Raw genomic sequence first — 9,804 nt, forward strand, 5'->3', positions numbered from 1 at the left:
AAGGACAAACTTTCTTCGACCCTGCTGCCAGGCCAACTCTGAGCACTCACTACCCTCACCACATGCCCCCACTCCCTTTTCAAGTTCCCTCTGGAGAGATTTTCGCCTCCTGCCAGAAACATGGCCTCCCTCCTGATTTCAACATCTGGACAGGGCAGTAGTGCTAAGTCTGGGAGCCTGCTGCCTCCCTTGCTGTAACAGGCCTTCTCTTTCAGTGGCCAGAAGTAATGATCCATTAGCCTGTAGTGTATTGCTGAAAATTCCTTTTTGTTGGGACTGCCCTTTTGAGAAGGGAAAGCTACCTGGACATTACCAGTTTGTGAAGAAACAGCCCCCAGGAGTGTGCACAGGACGTCTGCACAGAAATGGAGTCTGGGGCCGCTGGTGGCTATAATGCAAACGTGGAAGTGAAATCAGCAGGCCAACTTCCTGCCTTACCCACCCCATATCCAATGGGCATAGGCATGCTGCCAAATGCAACCCCGTGTTCAAAAATCAGGGTGAATGAATTTTGCACGCTGAGCTTTTAGGATTAGAGTAGAGAAAATATTCGCATATATGTAACTCCTTTCACAACTTCATAATGCCCCAAAGTATTTTACAGCCAATGACGTACTTTTGAGGAATTGTTGTGTAGAGCAAACCTGGCAACCAGTTTGCTCACAGCAAGGCCTTACAAACAGCAATGTGTTAATGACCAGGTCATCTGTTTTCAGTGATGGTGACTGGAAGATAAATACTGAGAGAAATCCTCTTCTCTTCAAAGTAGTGCATGGGGTCTTTTTCTGTTCCGCTAGAGGGCTGATAGGGCCTCAGTTTCACAGTTCATTTGAGTGGCAGCACTTATGACACTGCAGCACTCCCTCAGTAGGACACTGAAATTTCAGCTTAGGTTTATATGGTGAAGCCCCTGAATAGCTTCCTTTTCCCTGAGGTCTGAGGCCTCCCTATTGTTTTATAGAAGTTCCACAGGCCCCCTGTAACAAAAACATAAATTCTGAATAAAAGTTTATTATATAATGAAACATATTTATTATTATCATTGACTTATTTAATGTGAAACTTGCTGCTGATGCTGATGCTGAACTATCCCTTTGTTTCCTGGACATGTTATCAGGGAAACTGTCTTTGTTCTTTTTTGTAAACATGCAACCAAATTATACTATCCGTCAATATGTTAGCAATAATGAGAGATATTTTGAATTAATGGTTTGTTGCAAAACCTCAAAAATAAAAGAATGACCCAATTATATCTGTAGCAGCTTCTTCACATAGGCCAGTAGCATATTCTATTTCCAGTGCTGGTGCAGACCCACAAATAGGTGTTTTTAGCAGATTTTAGCAGATGTGGAGAGAATGTTTCCTCGTGTGGGAGAACCTGGAACTAGGGGTCACTGTTTAAAAATAAAAGGTCACCTATTTAAAACAGAGATGAGAATTTTTTCTCTCAGAGGGTTGTGAATCTTTGGAACTCTATTCCTCAAAAGGCAGTGGAAGCAGAGTCTTTGAATATTTTTAAGAAAGATCTAGATAGATTCTTGAGTAACAAGAGGGTGAAAGGTTATCAGGGGTAGGCAGGAATGTGGGGTTGTGGTTACATTCAGATCAGCCATGATCATATTGAATGGCAGAGCAGGTTTGAGGGCCCTACTCCTGCTCCTAATTCATATGTTCGTATGGTCAAAGATAACTCCATGTCTTGACAGAATTATTGCTCAGCATCAGCAGCAAGTTTCACATTAAATAAATCAATGATAATAATAAATATATGTTTAATTGTATAATGAACTTTTATTCAGAATTTATGTTTTTGTTACAGGGGTTCTGTGGAGCCTCTATAAAATAGGATAGAGGCCTCAGGCAAAAAAAAATGGTTCAGAACCTGTGCTCAGCACAAGATGTTACAAAGTGGAATCAGATTAAACTCAGAACATTAGCACTTTTTTTAAATGGATGAGACTGCCATAATTTTCCAGCATTTTCTATTTTAATTTCATCCATTGCCAGCATTTGCACATTATTTTCTTTGATTTGTGGATCTATTTTAATGAACTTTGCTGCCACCTGCTGACTATTCCCTCAAATATTGCAAGATCAGGAAGTATTGGTGGAGACTAACGGGCAGAATTTTACCGGCCCATGGCAGCAGTTTCAGAAGCAGGGGGACTTGTAACATGGCATGGGCCCAGGGTGTGCTAGCTCCCTGACATTGTCCCGCCATGGAACAATTTTCCAAGATGCAGGTGGTGAGACAAATCAGTGGCAGACAGGTTATTAAAGACAACAATCAAGTATTTTTAAAAATGTATTCTTTCATGGGATGTGGGTGTTGCTGACGAGTCCAGCATTTGTTCCCATCCCTAATTGCCCTTGAACTGAGTGGTTTGCTAGGCCATTTCAGAGGGTTGTTCATAGTCGACCACATTTCTGTGGGTCTGGAGTCACATGTAGACCAGACCAGGTAAGTTCAGCAGATTTCCTTCCCTAAAGGATATTAATAAACCAGATGGGCTTTTAACAACAATCAGTGATAGTTTCATAGTCACCATTACTGAGACTAGATTTATATTCCTGACTTATTAACTGAATTTAAATTCCACCAGGTGCCATTTGCACCCATGTCCCCAGAAATGTAATCTGGGCCTTCCGATGGCTACTGTTGTCTGGAAGACCTTTCCACTAACAGCACTTCACTTTGGCCCCATCTGCAGTAATCAGGTAATGCAGGATCATTGGGGAAAGCTAAGCCACCAGGCCTCACATTTCAAGGACATCTTTTAACTCATGCTGGGCTTCTAGGTCACAATTCTAAATGCTACTTACCTTTCCAGCTTGCATCAGGTAATGAAATCTCTGCTGTCACTGGATTCACATTCTTGCAACCATCATTATCTTTGCCATGCCTTCTTCATTAAGCTCCTTCCTTCTGCTGGAAACTGAATATCTTCCCTTTGCCTTGTTGCCTGCAGGAGTGCCTCCAGGGAGGCTTTGCTATGGAGCGACTCTTCCTTCTGCTGAAGCTATTCCTCCACTTCTCCCATTGCTGAAGATCCCTTCCTTTCTAGCCTATGTCTGCAGCCTGCCTGAATGCTGCATGAAAAATGGCACCTCACAGCAAGCTGTTGTCACTCGGACCTGCCTGCCATCCTTAACTGGCCAGCTCCTCCATCTGCCAGTCTTTAATTGGCTCTTCCTCATAAATTCACCAAGAAAGTCCCACTGCCTGCCAACCTGGTTATCAGCCTGATGTCGGGATTCCCCTTCTGATTAGTAATAGTCAAGCCAAAATTTCAGGTCAACAACCTTTCATCAGAACAGCAAAAAGTTAGAAATGTAATAGGTTTTAAGCAAATGAAAGTGGGGGGAAGGTGGAAAAAGGAACAAAATGGAAAGTCTGAGCGAGCGTGGAAGGCAGGAGAGATTAAATGACAAAAGAGTTGGGGGTGCAAGGTCAAGGGCAGTGGTGATGGGACAAGAAAATAAAAAAAAGAAGTGTCTAGAGGAGGTGTGAATGGCAGAGTGATGAAGAGCTGCCATCTGAAACCAAAAATAAGAGGAAGTGAAATATGTAAAGTGAAAGAAAACAAAATGGGGGCAGAGATTACAGTCTGAAATCATTGAACTCAGTGTTGAGTCCGGAAGGCTGTAATATACCTGATTGAAAAATGAGGTGCTGTTCCTCAAAGTAACATTGAGCTTCATTACAACACTGCAGGAGGCAAAGGACAGAGAGGTCAGCATGACAGCAAGGTCAAGAATTAAAATAACGGTGACCAGAAGCTCAGGGCTATACTTGTGGTCTGAACAGAGGTATTCAGCAAATTGGTTACTTAATCAGTGTTTGGTCTCCCAGCGTAGAGCAGACTGCATCATTTACTAAACTGAAAGGAGTACACATAAATCACTGTCACAACTGGAAGGAGTACTTGGGGCCTTGGATGGTGAGGAGAGAGGAGGTAAAAGGGCAGGCTATGCATTTCCTGCATTTGCACAGAAAGCTGTCCTGGGAAGGGAAGGAGTATTGGGGGTAACTGAGGTGTGGGCCAGTGTATCACAGAGTGAACAGTCTCTTCGGAATGCTGACAGAGAAAGGGAGGGGAAGACGTGATTGGTGGTGGCATGATGCCGGAGGTGACAGAAGTGGCAGAGGACAATCCATTGAATATGGAGGTTGGTGGGGTGGAAGGTGAGGACAAGGGAAATGGTATCATGGTTTTGGGAGGCAGGGGAAGGGGTAAGAGCAGAAGTGCGGGAAATGGATGGATACAGTCGAGGGCCCTGTTGTTCTTTTTTCACCCTTCCCCTTTGCACTTACTTAAAATCCATTATGTTTCTGACTTTTAACATTCGTGATGAAAGGTCATCAATCTGAAACATTGGCCAGAATTTCACCAGCCCTGAGGTGACTGGCTGGGGGTGTTGGAGTCAGTTAAATGTTGGGGAGTCACGTCCACGGTTTCTGACGCACACCTACAGCCATGCCACGTTACCAGCAGCAAGACCGGAAGAGTAGCAGTCGCCCTCTGACCAGAGGTGGCAAGCAAATTTAAATAATTAAACATCCCTTAAAGGGACATTCTGAGGGGCTGCCAGCATTTTCCCAAAGGCGGTATTGCCACCACCACCACACCACCCCCCACACCCGACACATGAGGAGGCTGCCAGCTGCAAGGAACCAGCCTCCCTATAGCTTCCTGGGAGGGGCTATCAGAGCCAGAGCTCCATGACACAAGGAAGGCAGTCCCTCAGCAGCAAAGCCTGGACCCATGGCCCCAAAATCGTTGTTGGAGGGGTTACCCCTCCGATCTCCAGGTCCCAGCAGTGAAAAATATTTTTTACTCCCTGTGAGGTGCTTCAAGATAGAATTACTGTTCAGGATTTGACTCAGCTAATGAAAAATTTGAAGCTTTGCTAAGAGCAGAGAAAGAAAGAGAGACAACATCATCCACATACAAATGCAAAAAACCATAGCAAGGCTTTGCCAAACAAGGCCTTGAGACTATTTACAACCAGCTAAAGACACCTGCATACACAAAAACAAATTAAATGATCCTCCAAGAATTCTAAAGGAAAGAACCCTAAGGATTAGATAGACAATAGTTATGCAAAAATTTTTCTTTAAATAATGCTCTTAGGTAAATATCAGATCACATTGGAATGCAGACACATAGCTGAGATTTTATAAATCTGCTCTTAGCTGAGACAAAACAGAAACTACACTTTATACTTCGATTTTGAGTATAAACTTTGTTAGTTTTTTGAATATCCTACATTTATTTTCAAGTGGATTTGTATCTTTCATTTACTTCTAGATGGATTAGATTATTTTTAATTTATATTTTAGACGGATTAGTTTATTTTACTTACTTTACACTTTTAATAATGCAACCATTATGATAATGTAAGCTAAAATTTAAGCTTATAGAATATTATTAAGTAACCATTATAAAAAGCTCTAGACTCACTTTGTATACCTAAGGACCCTGATTTTTCTAGAATTCTTCAATGGAGAATGCTATGTATGAGAGAAGCCAATTTAGAAGAGTTATTTTTGCTATAATATACTTAATAAGTATATTTTATTCTGAGATATCTTTGTTTAGTCTAAAGGCCCCTGGGAGGGAGGACATTTTATTTTAAGGTGAAGTCTATAGCTAGTATAACTGGCTGACCTTTCATAATGATTTAAAATCTCTCCCACTCATGGATTAAGACTGACAATAAGTTTGACTGAATAAATTTACCTGGCCGAGGTAAAGACCTTAAGAGCGTCTTCTCATTCGCCTTGCAGCCTCAGCAGAGGCCACCTCTCTCAGTGGTGCTGTAGAGCTGCAGCACTGCCAGCTCTCTGGTTGGGTCAGCAGTGTGGAGTAGCATTCCATCATCCTTAACTAGAACGTTTGCAGGCTTAGGACCCACATATGGTCCCAGTGTTGGGACTTAACACTGAGTAAATCTTGGCCATTGGGTGGAATTTTCTGTGCCCATCGGTAGCGGGCGTGTTCAGCGATGTGAGTGGACAATTTTTGGCGAGAAGGCCAAAAATCAGTTTCACGACATCGTGAAGCCAGTTTGCGATCGTCCGCTCAGCCCATCGATGACAGGCCGCGTTTCCCACGGTCAGATGTCGGGAACCTCATTGTAATACATCTGCATATCATTATAAGGCCAGCCCGCTGGAATCATCCCCCCAAAGTGGATCATCAGCCCACATTGATATGGTTGCATGATGATGTGTTTCACAACAGCATATATAAGATGTGCACTTGGCGGGCTGCACTTTGAGGGGAACTCAGAGGTAAGTGCACTGTAACAACTTTGCACAACACTCGTGAGGGTCGCGCACATGCCGCTGACAAGCCACAGCAAGCCATTGCTGGTCAGTGCCTAGCTAGGCCCATGGTCTATAGACGCCGCCTTTCATTCCTGCAGATGACCGAGAACCAGTGTCGTCAAAGGATTCGCATATCTAGGGAACTGATCGGTCACATCTGCCACCTGCTGCAGGATTTGGCGCCACAGGGACATGGAAGGCATCCACTGCCCATGGCCGTGAAAGTAACCATGGTGCTCAATATTTATGCTAGTGGCTCTTTTCAGGGATCCACAGGTGACCTCTGTGGGATATCACAAGCCTCCACCCAAAAATGCATCCATGAGGTCATGGATTCCACCTTCACGAGGACACACAACTTTGTACATTTCACCCTGGACCAACAAAGCCAGGATGCAAGAGCAATTGGATTTACCCAGATCTCAGGTTTCCCACAGGTGCAGGGTGCCATCAACGGCACTCACGTGGTGTTCAGATCTCCGTTGCAACTGTTGTGATGTGGCAGGTGATGTGTGACAGGTGAACCAAATCCACAATGGAAATTTGGCCATGCTATCACAACGATTTTGCAATTTGTATTTATTACGAGGTTTGTGTTTCATTGCTCACTTCAGGAGTAATGAATCCACTAACACCTGAACACCTTTAGAGATTTTAAAAACTAAATTAAAACATTTATTAACGAAATAAAAAGTTTCAGGCACATATGTAAGATTACTGTTACTTAATGCTATAACAAATCCCAAGGTCCCTAATTAACCTGACTCCCATCTGCACACCCCTACAACAATCCAAAATATATTTAAATTTAAAATAGGCAAGCCAGCAAGTTTATCATAGCACCCACTCAACGGTGGAATTCCAAAGGCTTTTCTCCATCTTTTATTACTGCACAGACTTCTGCAAAAGTGGCTGAAGGCTTCCCCAAGGCTTTTTTACACAGTCCTTTTAGATCTTACATGGCCCCCCAACATAACCTTCCACCTTTCTTGATATATGTTTCTCTCTCTTTGATCTGTAAGTTCTGTTGTTCTATATGTCTTTGGGAATTTACTTTTTCAATAATATAAAAATCTTTCAAGTTGCCATACTGCTTGGCCTTGCTTATCTTTTTAGTTGTAAACACCCTATCACCCCCTTGAAACCTAAACAACCCCTTCCCTTATCTAAAAATGCAAATTTCCTTCACACCCTACATTCTAAGCCCTCGTCCATGTTTACTCATTACTCATTTTACCCCTAACTTCTTTTGATAATTTCAAGCTTGCAGTCTATCTAACTCTAATTCAATTAAATCATACTGACAGAACAATCTATACTCACACCCATAAACCTACTTTACAATAAACCACAAGAAAATAATGAAAAAAAAATTAGTTTCATGACACAACAAGCAGTCAACTATGTAAACTGCAAGGGATTCCATTTGCTGAATGTGCAGCTGGTGTGCAACCACCACAAATGCATCCTGAAGGTCTGTGCACAGTTTCCAGGGAGTGTGCACAACTCCTACTTTCTCAGTTGATCACAGATCCCTGGCGTATTCCAGGGTCCATAGGATCTGCAGGGATGGCTCCTCAGGGACATGGGCCACCCACAGAGGCCGTGGCTGATGACACCTGTGCGGCGGCCTCAGACTTCAGCAGAGCGATGGTATAATGAGGCTCATGCTGCAGCTCACAACTTGGTGGAGCAGACCATCGGGATGCTGAAAATGAGATTCCAGTGCCTGAACCAGTCTGGTGGAGCCCTCCAATATAGTCCACAGAGGGGTCATGCATCATTGTCATCTGCTGCAGGGTGCAGGGTTTTCAACCTGGCGCTGCAACAGGGAGGGGAGCTGGTCGAGAAGGAGATGGAGGAGCTGGAGGTCTCCAATGAGGAAGATGTCGATAGGGATGAGTGTGAGGATGTCCTTGAAGGCAACAATGATGGCGATGAGGCCCTCGCACTGGCCGGATGAGGTAGACGCGCTCAGGAGGCTCTCATAGATGCTGGGTTTATGGAAGATGATGACGACATGCAGTGAGGAGACACCATAGACCCTCACATTGCATCTGTGAATGTTTAACTCCAGTCTGGCTTATGGTGGTGCACATGCCCTCTATGATAATGCTCCTGTCATGGAGACACAGTGGTGGCCCTAATAGTTGCTCGATTGCAGGAGGATGATGATGACATGTAGTGAGGACACTCCATAGATCTTCACATAGCCTCTGTGAATGTCTGACTCCTGTTTGGCTGAGGGCAGCTCGCTTGTGCTCTGTGATCAGGGTCATATCATGGAGACGCAGCCATGAACCTTTAAAAGGACTTCATCCTTTGTCTGCCTTCAGACCTGACCCCTTCAGGAGCACAGTGTCACTGGTCACAGATGCTGACGTGTTGGGGGCTAGCCCCACTTTAAAGGTGCTAAGAGCACACAGAGAGAATGACGGAACTCTGTGACATCTGCCTACGACTTTCTGGCAGCAATGATGAGCACCGTTGAGGTGCAGGCATCATTAATATATTCAGGAAGTGTGAGGCCGGACCATCATTTTGGTCCAAAGACTGCACAAAGCAGAGTGAAGAGGCCCTGGACTGAGATACCTGCCTTCATCTTGTGCAGAAACGTTTCATAAACGCTGCTCATCAGAACAAGGAGACATTGTTGAGGGTTTATTTACAATAGTGAACATTATGTTCAAGTGATTAACACCTAGGCTGTGCAAGGACATCTTCTTGGCCTTGTGGGATCCGTGGACCACCCTTACATTGGTTATTGTAGGCTGCACCCCCTTTTTAGTTACCTGAGAAACCTTTTACTGTTGTTTTGTTTGAACATCAGCCCCAAGCTCCTGATCTACAGACACCCGGTGAGGAGGTGGGCCGGGAAGGAGGAGAACCTCCTCGTGAACCTGCTCCTGGGCTTAGCCAAATTAGCCATTAACAGGTCCAGGCAGCGGACGATCGAGGGGGTCGTCCCACCCAACTGTTTTGCCGTCTTCCACGGCTACGTTCACGGCTGGGTGTCCATGGAGAGGGAGCACGCGGTGTCTGCCGGCACCTTCAAGGCCTTCTGTGCCTGGTGGGCACTGCAGGGCTTGGGGTGCTTTATCAACCCTCTTAATCACATTTTGATTTGTAAGTTTTCTTTAAACTTTGTCTTTGGTTTTTTCAGATAACCTGACTTAGGGGCTGTGTTTACTTTATGCCTCAATTAATTTAGTTTATTAGGTTGACTTTAAAAGAGCTATATCTTCTTGGCCTTGTGGGATCCATGGACCATGCTTACATTGGTTGTTGTAGGCTGCACCCCCTTTTTAGTTACTTGAGAAACCTTTTACTGTTGTTTTGTTTGAACTTCAGTCCCACGCTCCTGATCTACGGGCATCCGGTGCAGGGGGGTGCTGGGAGGGAGAAGGGCCTCCTCGTGAACCTGCTCCTGGGCCTGGCCAAGTTTGCCGTTAACAGGTAGAGGCAGCGGG

This window comes from Carcharodon carcharias, chromosome 2, assembly GCF_017639515.1.
Source record: "Carcharodon carcharias isolate sCarCar2 chromosome 2, sCarCar2.pri, whole genome shotgun sequence".
In the NCBI taxonomy this organism is placed as follows: domain Eukaryota; kingdom Metazoa; phylum Chordata; class Chondrichthyes; order Lamniformes; family Lamnidae; genus Carcharodon; species Carcharodon carcharias.